Genomic DNA, 19,332 nt, shown 5'->3' with positions numbered 1-19,332 from the left:
AAACAGCTTGGACGTCTTTTAACTCGGCCAAGTCTCAACTCCATGCCGTCAAGTGGGGACAATGACACGAGACAACACACAAAAGAAGGGCGCTTGGGGAACTGCAAGAATCCGGGTGGTGCTCCTGAGGACAGGGACACTGCATTTCGGGGAACTGAAGAGACGTGCTTGGTGCCAACACTTCCCCTAACAGCCTGCGCACTCTCCCAGTTTGGCTGCTGTTCCTGTAATGGACGAGGAGGCCGTGTTTTCCTCTTCCTCTTTTCTTTCCAGATGCTCTGAGATGGTCTCGTGGTGAAGGTTCCCCAGTCCCAAGTAGCAATGAACAGTTTATAAAAATCAACAGGCTGCAAGGAGCAGCTTTACAGATATCAACCACTTTAAAGAAAGCTAAAATAAACAGAGAGAACTCAGGGCACCCAGGTGGTTCAGTGGATTTAACGTCTGACTCCTGGCTTCCGCTCAGGTCATGATCTCGGGGTCATGGGACGGAGCCCCATGTTGGGCTCTGTGCTCAGTGGAGTCTTCTTGGGATTCTCTCCGGCTCCCTCTCTCTCTCTCTCTCCTCCTCTTGCTCGCATGCCTGTGTGCGTCCTCTCTAATAAATCAAATCTTAAAAAGAGAGAGTGAGAGAGAGAAAACACTTTGCAGAGAATCCTGCACAGATCCAAAGGGGCAAGTATGGCAGCCCACAGTGATCTTCCAGGGTCTGGTGGAAACATACTAGGACTGGCCAATTCGTGAGACAGCATCACTGAAACATTTACACAAAAATGACCCAGGACCACAAAAGCCACAGCAGAGAGCATGGCAAGATCACCCTGGGGGCAAAACATGGACCCCGGTAAGAAATGGAGTCACTTTGCTACCTTAGCCAAGTGTGAAAATGAGACACTCATCCAAATGGATCACCCTACGAAGAGTTCTTGGGTGCCTGTCACTGCCAAGGCCCTGAGGTGCTGGGGGCTGAAAGGGCTGTGAGAACCTACTGTGAGAACCCCACAGAGGCAGGCTGTCTCGGGGTTAAGAACCACTGTGTTATTTTAACTATGTCAATGTTTCTAAATGGGCTACCAAGCACACGATGAAGGATAGGATTCCCTCCTTGAACACATGTGAACCACTGTTGACCTATGGCAGGTCACAGGCAAGGTCATAGGTTGATCTTAGCACTACTGGCATCTGGGGCTGGAGAATTCCTTGTTACGGGGGCTTATCCTGTGCATCGTCAGATGGTGGGCGGCCTCCCTGGCCTCTGACCCTAAATGCCAGTCCTCCCCTGTGGTAACAACTACAGAAGTCCCCAGGACCACTGGCCTGGTGGTCAGCTACCCCACTAAGCTGGCCCCCATTTCCTCCCACTCGCCCAATTCCAGACCTCCCTCTCACACCTCGGCCCGGCAGTGTCGCCTCCTCTTTTCTGAAACCAAAGCCATTCTGCCTAAGTTCACTCTCCCTCTGTTACTTCCACCTGTGTCTGTACCTCTTTCCTCACAAAATGGTACCCTACTGCCCTCTTTCCTTCTGGAACCTACCCTCCCTCCATTACCCCTTGTGACCTTTGTCTCCACTTGCCCCTCCTTTCTGAGGGCTAATAAACTATTCTTCCCTCGTTCATGATCAAACACCAACTAGTGTTCAGACCCTCCTTGGATCCCGGAGCTCTGCCATGTACTGGCAAGCCCCCAAGCTGGCACAGCACGCAGGGCCTTGACCCCATCACATGACTGTCTCCAAGGACTGGACACCGTCCTCTCACATCGATGTCACCAGAGGCCTGCCAGTCACCGACCATTCAGGGCAGAGGGCCCATGGGGGCACGATAGCCTAACCTCCCCTCCTCCGCGTGCTCGCAAGAGAGGCCTGCCTGTCTTTTCCTAACCACATAAACTCCATGACTTCGGACGTTACCCCTTTAAAATCATTTCTTATTTTAACCTCAAAACACCCTTCTAGCCTGGTTTTCTTTGTCCCACTCTCCTTTCTATATATCCTGTGAGCTCTCTGCCCAGCCTTGGCCCCGTAATTATGAGCATTCCTAAAACGTTAGTCCTCTTTCTTCTCTCCTCCTATTCCTTTCCTAGAAGAGTTTACGGAACGACGGACAATCCAGCTTTCCAATCCTGCATCTCCAGCTGACGTTGTCGGGAGACTCTGGAACGTACCTCTGGCTGTGGCCAATCCCGGGCTGTCACCCAGCCCATCCTGTGAAGAGAGGGGCAGGCTTTCTGCCTCTGCCTCCCTGGTGGTCCCCATGGGCACTTCCACACTGCCCTCAGTTTTCCTGTCTCCCTGAGCTCTCTAGGGCTGCCACAACAAACGTCACAGATGAGTGTCTTTCACACAAATCTCTTGTCTCCCAGTTCTAGAGGCTAGAAGTCGAAGGTCAATATCGCTTCTTCCACGGGCTCTAAGGGAGAATCTGTTCCGTGCCTCGCTCAGAGTTTCTGGGTGTGAGGACAATCTTTGTATGCACCACGCCATCTCTACCGTCGTATTTACCTGGCCTTCTCCCACTGTGTGCTCGCCTGCATCCACATTTCCCCTTTTCGTATTGGCTTAGGAGGTCCAGCTGACCGCAGTATGACCCGATCTTACCGAATCACACCTACAATGGCCTTATTTCCAAATCAGGTCATAGTCTGAGGTGCTAGGTGCTAGGACATCAACCTAGGAGTCTGGGGGGGGACAACTCAACCCATCACAGTGTCTGTGGCTGTCTCTTCTTCCACACGGTGCACTCACTCTCCGCAACACAGAGACACCCGTGTCTTTTCTTTCCCTGAATCTCCATCACCCAGCACACTGCTGGGAACCTGGAAGCACCTGTCAAATGTTTGCTGAGGGAATACAAGTTCACACTGTAACTCAGCATTCCTCCCAAAAACAACAAAGAGGGAAAAAAAAAAAATCACTCATCTTTTGGTGATCACCTGTAAAATTCTCATGTTCGAAATTCTCAAGTGTCCAATACCTTCCTCTCCCCTCCTCCAGTCTGGGGTCACCCACTGCTGCCAAGCCTTTCTTTCTAAGGTCTCTTGCATTTCACTCTACTGGGTCAACTGATATGCAGGTGTTCCTCCAGTGCCCTAACAAATCCACCCCCCCCCCACCACCACCCCAGGCAGCCCTGCCTAACACCTTAGCAGCCTTCTCTGAGCACAACACAGCATCTTCATTTGCTCTGCCATTGCTTTGCAAACTGCTCCTCAGGAAACCCCAGGAGGTGATCTGCCAACAGTGGCAGTGGGGGATGGGTATCTAGGTGAGGTCCTGGCCCAATGTCAATAAGGGACGTGATTTTTCTTGCATCTTATGTACTGAGTTTTCATATTATTTCTCATTTGAAGAGTCTAGTGATTACAAAAGTGTGGGAAAACCAGTAGCTAATGGGGAAGAATCAAAGCCAATAGGTTCTCTGCCCCTCAGAAGTCTTTATATTCTTCCCCAGTGTGCTCCCTGCTCCCCAATATGCCACCTGGCCAGGTCTCCAGAATACATGTGGACCCCACATACTTCCAAGGCCCATTCAATCCAACTCTGATCCCCTCTGCCTGAAATGCCCGTTTCCGGCGTTCTCCTGGCCTGTTCAGGTCCCTCCATCCTTCATTGCTCAACTCCAATCCCAGATCCCAGCGAGAATGTTCCTGGTCACTCCCACACCCCACACCCTGGGACCTGCTCTGAGTTGGTTTAGTAATTTCTACCTGTACAGCCAGTTGGGGATTGATCATACTCTGTGATGTTCTCTGATCTGATGTTTTCTTACACCTTCAATTCACTTTCCGTAGGTCTGTGCCTTGACTCCCAAAGGCCTGAAACCCCACATGGGCAGGGACTAGGGTGACTTCCCTTCAAATGTGTCACACACAGAAGGTTAAGTGTCCTAAGTCTACTAAGTGATGTTATAAAACAGCAGAAACGCTACCTGCGTATCATAAACAGAATTACCTCAAACACTAAGGATTTTTTAAAAATCTCTTATAGACATAATTAAGTCTTTTACCAAGAAACTAGCCTGTACAGTAACATTTCTTCTCTGTCATCATCTCAGATAAAACCTTAAAAATGGAAACGAAATGATAACTCTCATCATTGATGGTAAGTAAGAGTTAGGTAATTTAGATTACTCTTTTCTGTGATTTCTTGATTACTTAGGAATATATAAATAACTAGATAAGTACATGTATATTTCTGATAATATGGAATGCACGTTCGGGTCCACTGGAGAAATGCTGCTTGAAACCCCAGCTATGATTTTAGATGCATACGGCTCATGATACATTTTATGAACAGATGCAAAGGTGTTTATCATTATCTCGGTGCTACACAGTTTCTAATTTTACATATGAAAACCAAGGCATCATTCAGCATAAAGTGCATTATTTGCATGATATATTTGCATTTGTAAAACACCCACATTTACTTTTACTGCTTAATGGGCCTGGTTAAAATGGGCCACTCTATATAAATGGAGCACTGGTTCCCAACTCAATGGTGCTGATAAGAAAACGACTCCTTTTAGATGCAAATGAACCTACTAATCACAATTAAAATGGTGGAGTTGAGGGAAGCTGAGCAGCTGTTCTAAGAGCTACAAGTCTAGGGCCAGTTTGGTTCTAGCTTAATCTTTGGAGCTGCCTGGGACTGGAGGGGTTGGGGGGGGGGGCGGGATAATGACACATGACATCTGCCCCGGTTGGGGGGTAGGGGGTGCGCAATGGGATAAATTTAACTTTCTAAGTATGGATGGGAGGGAATCAACAGCCCCCAGTCTTGGTTGACTAAGCAGATGTGGTCCATCCGGGCAACTGGTGGTGTTAACCCACACCCGTCCACAGGACCAGATTTTAACCAGTCCCATTCAAAGGACACGAGCTGAGCAGAAAGGGAGGAGGGTTGCATTCGCAAAACTCATGGAGGAAAGGCAAGCCACACAGAGGAAGAGTTAAATGACCGAAACCACACCCCCTTCAAGTGGTGCAGTCACCATGGAAAACAGTATGGTGGTTCCCCAAAAATATCACACGTGGAATTACCATATGATCTGGTAGTTCCCCTTCACCACAGACACAAAAAAGAACAGAAAGCAAGAACTCGGATAACTGTACCCCGTTGTTTATCACGGCACTATTCACAATGGGCAGACAGTGGAAGCAACCCGAGTGTCTACGCATGGATGAACAGACCCAGACTCTGTATGTGCACACAGTGGTCTTCAGCCAAGGACATTCTGACACAGGCTGTAACACGGGGGAACAGGGAGGACGGGCCCCTGTGAAATACACCAGTCACAATCAGCCAAAGACACTGCAGGATTCCACCTATGTGAAGGTGGTATGTGAGGTACCCAGGGTAGTCAAAGTCATAAAGGACAGAAGTAGAACGGTGGCGGCCACGGGGTTGGGGGAGGATTGGGGAGTTGCTGTTGCATGGGTACAGAGTTTCAGTCTGGGAAGATGGAAAAGTTCTAGAAGCAGACACTGGTGCTGGTTACACAACGAATGTACCTAATGGCAGCAAACTGTGTACTTAGAAATCATGAATATGATAAATTTATGTTATAGGCATTTTACTACAACTTCAAAATAAATAAATGATAACTAAAGATAAGATAGGTGGATAGATAGCTAATAAAACAAGCAGACATTCCCTAAAGACTGGCCAGACAGGGGAGACAGGTGGGGGCTTCTCCGCTCCTCTGCCCCAAAGCTCTGATAATGGGAGTGGGTTTGCCCACCTTTACTCACTTGCCCACTCACTGAGTGAGCGTGCTTTACACGTGCTATGGGGACAGAGCAGTGAAGAACCATCCTGTCCTCCAAGAGACAGGGACACAGATGGGTAAATAGACAAGGATTCCGGGCTCTACAGAGAATGATACACAGCTCTGCACACACAGCTGGGAGACCACTGCCCTTGGATCCCTCGATGATCATGAATGAAACTGGACACCAGGATTTCTTGGTAGACAGAAACCACCAACAATCTTCTCTCTTCCACAAGGACTACTCTGACTTGACACGCCTCTGTCTCTTCTTTGAGGTCTGACGGCACTGGCCTCAACACACAGACTTCAGGACCAACTGTCTCACCAGTTCTCCTCCAGCGGCCTCCCTGGGGACACTGCCGGTCCTCCACAGGTGTCATCCACCAGGTACTAAGTGCTCCATAAATACCAAGCCCCAGAACAGTCGCTTGGTATACTCTTGGGTGCATTCCCGGGGAGCTGAAATCTGGAGGCATTCCCGTGGAGTTTCCCCATCTCAGCATCGCTGCCCCACGAATACAGACACTCAGCCCCCTCAAGGAGCAGCCTGTCTGATGATGGCGGTTCTCTAAGATGGAGTGGCTGATGGTGGCACAGGGACAGCTCTTAGCCTTGCCCTCTGGCTGTGCGGGCATGGAGGGGCTCCATGACTGACGACCTCCAGCTCTTCTTCCCTCCCCTGGCACTGGCTCTGGGAAGGTCTTGACAGCATCAGGCATTCGGTGGAATGTGCAGAACCAACTGGGGACTTCAGACCGAATGGGTATAGCTGGGGATGAGTGACACTGGGGAAACCTTTATCTAAAAATCTAAAAACTGACTACCTTTTAAGAGGAAATGCCTCTTAAGTGAAAAACATCATTTTGTCGTGAACTCAGTGGCAAGTGTCCCATAACCTAGAAGCAGGAAGGGTGGCCCACATGCGCACCTCCTGTCCCAGGACGGCAGCATCATTCTGAGGCCAAGACACACAACCATACTTTGCCCAAATGCAGATAATGCTAACGTCATCCCTCATTATTCCACTGAACTACTACAACTTTCAGAGAAAAACCTCCCTCACAGAGTCTAAAGTCACTGTCATTTACTCATCATTCAGGCTTGTAGAGACTGAGATCTAGATCCAAGGCTGAATCCAATTTTTGACACAGTCTGACTCTGGTACTTCCGGCCGTGCTTCCCACTGCAGACGGGAAAATGACCTATTTTTGGGAAAACTGTGATTTACCTTGATGATTCCTCATCTCCTCCCCATGAGAGCCGGTCCCACCCCACGCCCCACCACAAAGATGAGAGACACGAGTGCGGATTTCGGAATGCTGCTGAGAGCGAGCTGGACACTTCCGTCTGAATGTTCCAGCAAGGGTACCAAATCCAGCCACTCAAGTCAAGTCTGAAGTTACAGGTAACAGCGCAGAAGTTTATATTTTATGAAACATTTTCCCTACAGGTTCTTGGATCTATTTGTGGTTGACTCTGAAGTGACAAAAAAGTGAATCTCTATTTCCAAATAGTCATCTCTTCTGTCTGCCAAGGCCACAATACTGTGATGAGGTATCAGCCCCTAACAGTGGCTTTGTCCTGACACTTCCAACTGAGCATGAAGAGCTGGCCGCCCCCTCAAAGATGTTCTTCCCACCCCTTCCTCACCTGCACTCCCTGCCCACCTCGCCCACCACCTGCACCTGCCACAGCTGCTTACTTGTGTACTTCTCCGGTTCTCCAACACGGGGTCCCCATGTGTACCCTGAGTCTTGTTCTGGGAAACCAAGTAAGTGGTTGGAAATCCAACTGCACTAGTCCTTTTTCCTTATCATAGGGGACAGAGCCTACTTAACAGACTTCTATCAATGCCCACTGGATCCTTGTTGAAAACTTAAGGAAACATTCGTTACTTCCCTTGAAGGAGAATGAAGCAAATTATGTTGCTAAGTTTCCTTTACAGTGTATTACATTCAAAGAGAACAGTTTCAAAAAAGTAAGGTTACATCTTGGCTGTGGTTATAGATAGATAGGGAAGGCTGTGTTTTACAAACCTTCGCGGTATACGGTGACTTTTCAGAACATTCCCTCCCCGCACAAACGTGACGGGTAGCTTTGCATGAGGTTTTTTGGTTTTGCTTTGTTTTGGCCTATACTTCCCTCTTCTTTGAACTTCCATGGCATTCAGAAGTTTCCACATCACTGCAGCTTTAAGCATATTCAGGAAAACCTTAGCTTCCTGAAATCTTTGGGGGAACTCAACTCCCAAGTGCAGAGGATGCCTCCTGGTGCCTGGTCCTTACACTCACCTTTGAGTGTCCACGGCCCACGGGCAGCACACACTTCATGTCTGGGGCACACCTGCTCTTCACTGGGGCCAGTCTGCCCAAGAGCTCCAGAAGGACACGCACCAGCCCCCCAACTTGCCTGTAGAACTCAGCACTCAATCAGGATTTAAAAGGTCCTTCCAGCAAGCTTCTTCCGGGCCTTTTACCTGCCTCTCCTCTTCAAAGGCCACACCTAAGAGTCAGGTGGCATCCAGTTTCTGAAGGCAGTCCCCGATGTCCCCTCTCCTGGGTGACAATTCCTGCTCAGAGCATACTTACAATGGGACCTGTTACCGCGTCCTATCTGCAGACACCCCAGCTTTCACTGGTGGGGGCAACACCAGCCTTCACTTGTGGGGGCGCCTCGTTCACACTTGCACAATCCCAACACTTGCACTTTCAAAACCAGTCCCTGGCTCGCCGTGACTTGGTGTCATTTCCAAGTTCCTTAGCTCTAAGCGACTGGCTCAGCTTGTTCCAGCTTCATCTCCTGCCATCCCTTGTCTTTTTTTTCCCCCCTCCGTGTTGTTGCTCTGGCAATACCAAGTTGTTCACGGGTGCCCAGACACACCAGAGAGCTTCTCATTTTTGTCTCTGCTCTACTCAACTGCTCCTGCTTGAAACATCCCTCCTTCCAGGATCCTCACTGCAAACTCTCAGGCATTCTTGAAAATTCTGCTTCTGGTCTTCCTTCCACCTCCCCCTACGCCCAGTACAGATCCAGCCCCTCTCGTGCTGTTCCTCTGACGTGTAGCACACCGGATCACGCGGTCGGTCATCTACTTGTTTATATGGCTGGATTGCAAAGTCTCTGGAGAATACCAATTGTTCTATTAGTCTGAGGCTCCTCGTGGCTGGCGTGGAGTAGGTATTCAACAGATGTCTGCCAAAGAAATCAGCCTTAGAAAGTATATACAGAGCTGGGATCATGATCCTTGCTGTGCAGCTAAGAAAACTTCATTCTGAAAGGTGAAGTCACAAGGGTGCTGCCACTCGTAAATGATGCATACTCTTTCCACTAGAGTATGATGTTTATACAACCCACCCCTCATTTCCTGTTGTTTCTTGAGTTCTGTGATCTACAGGAAATAAAAGTTTACTGAATGTTTCAGAGCATCTATACATTGCCTTTCAGAACGGACACCTAGGACACTCCTATAATTCACCATTATCGGCACATCTAGTTGAACTTGGAGCCCGGGCAGCCAAGCGCTAAATTAACATGACTTTTCTCTGCAGAGGTGAGGGGGCTCTGAACAGGCACAAGACGCCTGCATAACTTGGAAGAAGAGATTTCCGCACCGCTTCGTCTCCTATACAAATGGACTCAGCGCAGAAACGAGCCTTTGCACTGTTTATAGTTGAAAGCAGCCGGTTTCCGCAGCTCGCCGGTGATCACTCCACTAAAAATAGCTTTGATGCTGTCACATGCAAACTTGAGCAGAACCTGAAAGCAGTTCCCCTTTTAGTTCTGAGCCAGTTCAACTTTAAAAGAGAGGCAGCTGTTAACATACTCTAACGTGTTTACATGATGGCAAAGTAGTTCAGCGCATAGTAAAACACACACACACACACACACATACACATACACACCAACAACAAAAACATTGAAAAGGGACAGAAATGGGTTTGCAGCTCTGGTGATGATCCTTCTTTCCACGGAGCTGGAGCCTGGGAGGAACAGTGAGGTTGGCAGGGAAAATCCAAAGTGGCCAGGTTTAAGGGAAACTCGGTCAGCACAACCAGGGTGAAGACAGGGCAGGGACACTTCTTGCCTTTTCGGGGGGTTGGGCAGGGGAGGCGGCGTAGAGAAGAGAACTTGGCAATGTGGGTACTTTTAAAAATCTTGCTACAAACACCTAAGCTGGGTTTTTGTTTGTTTGTTGCTGTTGTTTTTAAGAAATCATGAAGATAAAGAAGGAAGTACTTTCAACATCTTGGGTGTTCCGGATACTAGACCCAAGCTGAGGGAACAGTGGAATGCAGGCTTGGGGCCCAGAGGAAACGTGAATTGTCATTCCAGCTCCTCTCCTCGAGGCCCGTCAGACCTGCCGTGTCTCCCCCCACCTGCCACTCTGGGTATGAGCGTAACGTGAGAAAATGTACGCCCAGGAGCCTGAAGGAATGTGGGACCCCTGAGAGACCTTCCACAACGTCCTCCAGAAACATGTAGCAGAAGACAGAAGTGCTGACAGTGGTCTGGGGTCTACTCCGGGGAAATAATGCAGTTTCATCTTTTTACAGAAGCGCCAAGGAAACAGTGCTTTTTTTTTTTTCTTTTCCCATTTTTCACACATAACGCTATGTGTCCAAAGGATGAGTCACATCACGTTTGCTCAGAAAGTGAGAATTATTTTGATGAGGTTTTGTCCTAGAAAACCTGCACAGAGTCTGTCTGAGCTAAGGTGGAGAGGGGACCAGGCCCTGGCTGCCACCGGATTTGGCCACCTGTGCCGGGAGCTCACGGTGGGGGGCAAGGGAGACCGAGGTCAGTGATGGAGAATTGGTGACACCTGCTCATGGATCCTGTTGGGACGTTTATTCGGAAGTCCGCGTGTATTTCACAACCCGTAATTTAACACAGACCTCAGGTTCTTTTCAGGAGACCTTAAGAAAACAATACCTCTGTTACGTCACTGTCCCCTTCTATGAGTTTTAACACCATAAGAAGCTACACGTGATTCCAGCACAAGAATGAATGGTTCTCTTCTCAATCCACTGTAAATTTGAGCAGCACATCGAGGTTATATTAGCACAGGAATTTATCGCCTAAGTTATAAATTGGAACAACAGAACAGACTTTACATACGGCTGTATCTTTAACACTCATTTTTTTGTTAACAAGACAAAAGAATTTACTGTTGGGGCCAACAGCTTGCTGGCAGCTAATACCACGATTAGCTGTTGCCTGGCAACAGTCAAGCATGCTTTCTCCCAAATCAGGAAGAGCCATTGCTAAATCTAGACTAATTACAAAATGGGACAAATATTTAAAAGCTTTATATTTATTAAGGATTTTGGGAGAGCATCCTAATATGAATGATTCCTATTAAACAGATTCAGCTAAATACCACACATATTTGCCTTTGTTTCACTGTCCCATGCTCTGCAGATCACTTCAGAGAAACTGGATGTTTTTGCAACTTTCTTAATTTCCCTAAATATTGTACTAAAGCAAAACCATATGCTTACATTTTGTAGAAGCATGTCTTTTGCCTACTTCTCTAAGAATAAGGATGAACAGAAACACCACAGACACCTAAGTCTTTTAAAATAGATAGACTTGCAAACAAATTTGGAGGATACCCCACCATTTGTAGTCTTCTTGCAGAGCTCTCTGGACAAAAAACGCAACAGCCTGTGACTCTCAGAGTTACTACCTTTGTCTGCATTCTCAATTCCTTCTATTCCTGGAGTCGCTCAGAATTCTCTGGGTGGAGAACAAGTCCAGAGTTTTATCAGAGTCCACAGAGTTGGCCTCCCTGCCATCAGGGCCAGGCTGCTGGGGGCTAAGTCTTGAGCAATCAAAGTGCTCAGGTCTAGAGAACCTACTTCACCCCCTAGAGGGGAGGCTGCAGGAGTAGAGGACAGACAGACACACACACACACACACACACACACACACAGTGTGGGCCCCTGTCACATACAAAGCATAAATAATCACTACAAAAGACAAGATACCAGCTGTGAAGGTAGAACAGAAACCAGAGGTTGACCAAATTGTACTACCCTGGAGCTAAGAATGGCATTTGCATTTTTAAGTAGTTGAAATTTAAAAAACAAAAAACAAAAACAAAAACAAAAAAACACAAACCAAAAGAGGAATAGTATTTCAAGATAAGTGACAATTACATGAAATCCAAATTCCAGTGTCCACAAGTCATATTTTATTGAGATACAATACACCCCTTCATTTATATATATGTTGATTCTATGCAGTATTTGGTCCTTTTACAAAAAAAGTCTGCAGACTTCTTTAGAGGAATAAAGAATAGTGACATTTTAGTTCTTGAAAAAGAAATTGATTTCGGATTAACTTTAAACATGATCAAAACAATGCAAATAAGCCATTTCCCACTGAAAAGGCCTTGGGTCTGGGCTGCTTAGTGAATTCACTACATCAAAATTTCCAGAAAACAGTCCCTATGGAATGCTAATTAAATTAGTATTAAATTTAAGAATCTTCAAAATATTTTCCTTAGATTGTTTCTCCTCTATCTTGCTATTGATAGAACCATCAGAGTAACTCATCAGATGCTCTATGTAAATCTACACCATCTTCTAAACTTGAGTCATTTTGTTATTAAAAACAAATGTGAGCACTGTTTTAGGTCTGAGAGGAATATGGAATCAATTACATCTGGTGTGTAGATCAGCCCACCCACCAGATAACGCTGTACGTCCACAAACTCTCCCAGAGAAGCACCAATTGACAACTGAAATTTGGATGTGCTCTTGCTGATGTCTGAAACAGCTCGAGGTCTCTGCTCTTACCACCCTGCCCCAGGGGCTCCCCATTTCCCAAGCCTCAGTATCTCCTTAGAGCCCCTGCACAGGCTGCACTGCTGCGTATACATTAGAGACACGCGTTTTGCATCGTATCACAGTCCACGGTTTGTGCAGAACCACGGCCCTCATCATCTGACCATCACTCCCAAGTCCACGGCCAGCTAAAGCGGAGAAAAAGTGCCATTTTTCAAGCCTTCCAGAATCACTGACAATAAATCCTCCAGGAATCTTGTTAACCAAAACCCCAGGATGTGTCCGCGATAAGTAACTTTGGGACGCTCTGCACCTGACATGAGAAAGAGAAAGGGCCTCCAGATCATCAGGTTTAGTCAGTATCTAAGACGGTGGCGATCCTGGAAGAAGAGCAGAAGAGGAACCGACATCAAAATTTCAAAACTGTATTTACCCCCACTTCGTAGAAATGAGCTCTCCTAAAAGTGACTCTGAATCTTCTGGAATTACCCCCAGGATGTCCTGCCTGGTTCTCTCTCTGCAGATGAACTCAGGCGCGAGGGCCACCAGAGGCCCCATCTGCTCTAAAAGGAATCCTAGTCTTTTCAGGCTGAAGTGGGAAAATACTTTTTGGTGACCGGGGAATACCTGGGGAGCTCAGTACCTGAGAACTCGCTGGTTCTGGTGCTGCTGGCGTACGCCTGCTTCAGGAAAACGGCCCTCCACAGCACGCTGAGGCACGTGGCCACGTTTTGGAGCCCACAAGCCCACAGCAATGGCCGCAGCTGACCACAGAGCCAGGCCAGAGCCATGACGGACACCAGCTTCAGGCTACCTTTAACCTTCTTGGCTTAGCTTGAAAGCAGGAGCTGAGCCATTCGTGTCCTCAGGGCTGGACACGTAAGAAAAAACTCAAGGAAGACATATAGAAGCAGAAGCAGAAGCCACCGAGAGACTAGCAGGCAGCTGCAGCCAGACAGGATTTCATAGGCTTGCTGAAGGGGCTGCAAAGAAAGTGGGGAGAGCAGAGCAGCCTGGCTTGTGGGGAGGCAGGTGGAGCCACAGAAGAACGGCAGAGGGGACTGAGAAGTGGGTACCTGAAACCCGAGAGAGCTCATGGGAGCTTGCAGTGTTCCTGGGAGGCCTATGCACTGTGGGCCTTTCATGTGTATGGGATTTCCCTGACCGCTAAAAAATCCCTTTTTCCCCCTCTTGTAGTAGTTTAAAAGATATGTATATTTATAAGCCTGTCAGTGACATTGATTTTTTTTTTTAAGATGTTATTTATTTATTTGAGAGAGTACGAGAGTGGGGAGGATCAGAGGGACAAGGCTCCCCACTGAGCAGAGAGCCCGATGTGGGGCTCGATCCCAGGACTCCAGGATCATGACCTGAGCCGAAGGCAGTTGCTTACCCAACTGAGCCACCCAGGCGCCCTGACATTGATTTTTACATACTGAACCAGGGACGCCTGGATGGCTCAGTCGTAATGCATCTGACTCTTGATTTCGGCTCAAGTCATGATCTCAGGGTCGTGAGATGGAGCCCTGCCTTGGGCTCCATACTCAGTGAAGAGTCTGCTTGTTCCTCTCCCTCTGCACCTCCCCTACATTCGTGCTCTCTCTCTAAAATAAATAAATAAAACCATAAAGGAAAAAAAAAAGTCAAACCAGCCTTGGATACCTGGTAGAAATTCTAGTTTGTTAAAGTGTATTAGTCTTTTTTATACATCATTAGATTCAATTTGCTAATATGTTATCCAAGACTTCTGCAACTATACTCATGAGTGATTCAGCTCTTAGTTTCTTGTAATGTCTTTGTCTGGTTTTGGTATTCAAATAACACTGGCCACAAAATGAATTAGGAAGTATTCTCTCTGCTTGACAGAGAGAGATTGTAGAGGATTGGTATAATTTCTTCCTTAAATGTTGGGTGGAATTTACCAGTGAGCCCAACTGGGCTTGGTGCTTGCTATTTTGGAAAGTTATTAATTATTGACTCAATTTCTTTATGAGATATAAGCCTATTCAGATTGCCTATTTCTTCTTCTGTGAGTTTTGGCAAACTGGCTCTCAAAGAATTGATCTATTTCATCTAAGTTATCAAATGTGTGGGCACAGAACTCTTCACAGTATTCCTTTATGATCCTTTTAATGTCCACGGGATGTGCAGTGATGTCCTCTCTTCCATTTCTCATATTAGTAATTTATATCCTCTCTCTTTTTATCTTAATTAGCCAGGCTAGAAGCTTATTGCTTTTATTGACCTTTTCAAGGAACCAGCTTTTGGTTTCATTGAATTTCTCTACTGATTTTGTTTTCAAAATCATTGTTTTTGCTCTAATTATTTCTTTTCTTCTGCTTACTTTAGATTTAATGTGCCCTTCTTTTATTCTAGCTTCCTAGAGAAACTTAGATCATGGATTTTAGATCTTTCTCCTTTTCTAACATATCCATTCAATGCTATAAATTTCCCTCTAAGCATTGCTTTTACTGCACCTTGCACATTTTGATAAGGCATATTTTCTTTTTCATTGAGCTCAAAATACTTTTAAATTTCTCCTGAGGATCTTCTTTGACCCATGTGTTATTTGTACACTGTTTAATCTCCCTGTATGCTGGCATTTTCTAATTATCTTTCCATTAATTGATTTCTAATTCAATTCCACTGTTTTCTGGGAGCAGACATTGTGGAATTTTTCTTCTTTTAAATTTGTCAAGGTGTTTTATGGCTTGGAATGTGGTCAACCTTGGTGAACCCCCATGTAATGGGAGAAGAATGTGTAATCTGCTGTTGTTGGATGAAGTCATCTACAGATGTCCCTTATGTCCAGTTGGTTGATGGTGTTGCTGAGTTCGATGATATCCCTACCAACTCTCTGCCTCCTGGATCTGTCCATTACTGATATAGGCATGATGAACCCTCCAACTACAGTAGCAGACTCATCTATGCCTCTTTTTGCAATTCTGTTCTTTTTTGACTCATGTAGTTTGACATTCTATGGTTAGGCACATACGTGTAAAGAATTGTTACATCTTCTTTTAGAACTGGCTCCTTGATCATTACTTAACTTCCCTCTTTATCTGAAGTCTGCTCTATTTGCAATTAATATAGCTACTAACGCTTTCTTTTGGTTAGTTTTAGCATGCTCTTTTCCCCTCCATCCATCCACTTTTAATTTATATGAGTCTTTATATTTTAGATGGGTTTCTTGTAGACAATATGTAGTGGGTCTTGTTTCTCAACCCACTCTGACAAACTCTACCTTTTAATTGGTTCATCTGGGCCACCGCTATTCAAAGTGATGACTGATACAGCTGGATTAGTATCTATTACAGGTGTTACTGTTTTCCATTCATTGTTCTTATTCTTTGTTCCTTTTTCTTTCTTTCTTTTTTTTGGGGGGGGTCTTCCACTCTTTTTCTGCATTTTGAGGCTTTAACTGGGCATTTCATATGACACCATTTCCTTTCCTCTCTTAGCATATATCAATTATACTTTTTTTTTCTTTTTAAAAAATGGTTGTCCTTGCTTTTTATATTCAACAGGCCAAACTGAAACACAAGCTCTGAGGCTCTCTCTACAGCATCATCCCTTAGAAGCCCTCGAGCCTCCCTAGGGCTTCTCCTCTGGATAAGTGTGAGGGTCAGACTTGGCACCCTCTACAGCCACTTCGTACTACTACTCTAGGACTCCACTTCTCTACTTCCAGAGGGCAGCTAATGCTACCACTTCATTTCACAAACTGAAAAACAGAGACTGGGAAAGGTTCTGTGACTCAGTCACAGCCACACATAATCAAGAGCACAGAGAGACACAGAAACCAGCCCCGTGGTTTCCAGTATGCAGACTGCTTCTGGTATTAGACTTTAAAGTTTATTTTAAAAGGGACTGAACGGATTTCAAGAAGAATCTGCGTTTTAAGCAAAGAAAAAGAAATTTAAGTCAAACCTTCTTTACCTGCACATAGCTAACCATTTAAGTAACAGCAACCCAGGTAAGAGGCTGGGGAGGAGACGCACTTTGGCCAAGGGCAAGTCCCTGCCTTTCTACCACCTGAGTGTGCAGTGTTATTAACTCCTTCGCAGCCGGTTGATGTCTTGTCTCTGAAAAGTGAGACCTGTGCTGCCAAAGAGTCATTTTCTGGTTTAATAATGAAATGAAATGGCTTGAATCTTGTGTCACTCATTAAAATCAGAACCCCACTAGACTCTGTCAAGAATCACTGATGGCTTCAGCATCCCTAGGATCCCCAGATGGTCCATGGTCACAGAATCACTTGAAAGGGGGATTCCCTTGTCCTTAAGTCCTTAATGGCAAGCCCCATTCTCAAAAAACGATTCTCTCTGAGCTTGACATTATGAATTTTTCTCATAGTGAAAATAAAACACCATTAGGGCCCATTCTACTAATGTGAGTACAGAGGGCATTTGCTGATGTTCCCGGCCAGCCGGTATCCATTCTCTCTTCTTCTAGTAATAGCTCCCCAAATTCACTTGCGTACCAGGCCTAAGTCCAAAAGCACACACTGTCCTCTGTTACAGCCATTGGTGTTAGGCCAATCGATGGCAGTCAGGCCCAAATTTGGGGGGTAAGAGATCCAGTCTTTTCCCACTGGACTTGACCTTCAAAGACTCAGTTGGACTGGGCAGCCATATTGCCTTCATGAAGCAAAAGCATGTCTGAGGAAGGAGCCAACAAAGAAGGAATGCCGGCAGATGGACAGCAAGACGCTGATGACTGAACCATGGAGCCTGAGGTTAGACCCGCTCTTGGACCTCCTAGTTGGATAAAGCTAACAGATACTCATTCATACTCAAGCCCCCTCTGAGTCAAATTTTCTCTCAATTGCAAATTCAGTACCTGCTGCTACACTGATAATTTTAAATGATGACTAAGTTCAAGGTCACTTCTCCCACTCCCTTTAAGAAAAGGGCAAATGGAAGAATTACAGACAGAACTGGAGAGACAAATGGTGCCTTCGCTGAAGAAAAGTAGCTACTGGCATACACTGTTATTAACTGCTAACAAGAGTTTTATCTATTCTTATTTGGGGCTGGAGGGCCTATAAATGTCCTAGACTTGGCAACCTTCGGTTCACATTGAGCTGACAGCAAAAATCCTACCAGTTTTTATCTTTTAAAATAAACTGTACAATAATTAAAAGAGTATGATCCTAGCAAAAGACAGACCAAGAACTCAGGGAAAGTCTAAAAATAGAAAGAAGTACTGGCTCGAAACAAGTGCACTATAAATGCAGCATTTCAAATCCCTGCGGGGGATCTGGAAGATTCCAACACTCGGGTAAAGGACCATCAAAAATGAGCAAAAAGCCTTAACCAAAAACTGGGCCTTGAGGGGGGGAAAAAAAATCCAGCTAGCTAATAAACACGGGAATCTCAGCAATAATAAGAGAAAGAAAAATCAAGGCAAAACGCTCTACGAATTGGACCAATAGATACTTTAAAAGACTGACAAGCCTCGGGGATGGCTGGAGAACAAAGTGTTGGAAGGAATATATAATCGAGACAATTTGGAAGTAGGTGGGGAGAGAAAGTTGGATCCGTATGTGTATCTGAAAGGTCTACCTCTTTGGTACTGTAATTCTGCTTCTAGGAGCTAATGATTAAGTTCTACAGCCTATGGAGAAAGAGCTCAGTTTCCCATAGAGGACAGACCTGAGTGTGCCTTCCAACGCTGGCCAGCCCTTCCCAGCGGTGGGACACTTGCTTACTTATCTTCTCTCTGTATCGGCTCTCCGATGTAAACTGGAGATAACATGAGCACCCAGACCACAAGACTAGGAAAGATGCACTGATGTACTCAGCACCACTGCCGGCACACAGAAATGTTATTAGCACTGGGGTGATGTCCGTCCCACCGACCCACACCAATGTGGACCGCACGCACTCCCCAGCAGCTGTGACAGCTGTGCCAGCGACTTACCCAGTACCTCCTCAGAACTGCTTTTGCCTAAGGGCCCCAAGAGGCCTCTGAGTCACACAATAAGTGGTTGACAGTTCCCCTGACTGAAAGGGGACAACCCTGCCAGGGTGATTGTGTTCCCATCAGACTTACACTTTGTGACTACTGTGCTCATTCCCTTTCCCATACAGCCTCCCTCATGCACCTCTTCTCCAGAGAACAGCCCCCCACCATTCAGTAAATCATTCACACCCAAATCCTTGGGCTCTGCTTCTATATGATCCAGTCCAACACCCAAGCATTACAATTTTTATTACTAGGCAAAGGGGCAAAGGTACATGTTCTGCATGTTTATTGAGGCCTGGTTATAAGATCAACAAATTAAAAACCACCGAAACATGCAACCACAACTAGATAAATCCATACAAGGGCACACACATTACGTACCGTCGTACAACAGTACTGCATATCATTATTAACTGACAAGGGAAGATGAATCCTGCATAGTGCAGAGTAAAACCGCACATTACGAAGCAACGCATAAGGTATGATCTCATTTGCAGTCTGTGGGAGTCAAGGAACATGTGAAAATATGTCCAACACCCACGTTCATGGCCGTATCAATTCAACTCAACTGTCCACTGTCAGATGAAGGGATGAACAAAGTGTACATACACCTACAATGGGATATCCTACAGGAGGGAATGCTGACCCACGCTCCTCCAAGAACGAACCCTGAAGACATTACGCGAAGTGAAATAAGCCAAACACAAAGGACAAACACTGTGTCATTCTGAGCTCCCTAGAATACTCAAATCCAGAGACAAAAAGTAGAATGGTGCTGCCAGGGGCTGAGCAGAGGGTGAA

The 19,332-nt window shown here is 46.1% G+C and overlaps 1 protein-coding gene across 10 annotated transcripts in view; it reads right to left on the bottom strand.

Annotated features, from left to right (window-relative positions):
• The window catches only part of FOXN3 (forkhead box N3), a 394,050-nt gene that overhangs the window by 117,198 nt on the left and 257,520 nt on the right, over positions 1–19,332 (bottom strand). The gene's annotated exons all lie outside the window — the stretch shown is intronic.

The sequence above is a fragment of the Mustela erminea genome, chromosome 5 (assembly GCF_009829155.1).
Source record: "Mustela erminea isolate mMusErm1 chromosome 5, mMusErm1.Pri, whole genome shotgun sequence".
Taxonomy (NCBI): Eukaryota; Metazoa; Chordata; class Mammalia; order Carnivora; family Mustelidae; genus Mustela; species Mustela erminea.
This window is presented reverse-complemented; position numbering and strand designations above follow the sequence as displayed.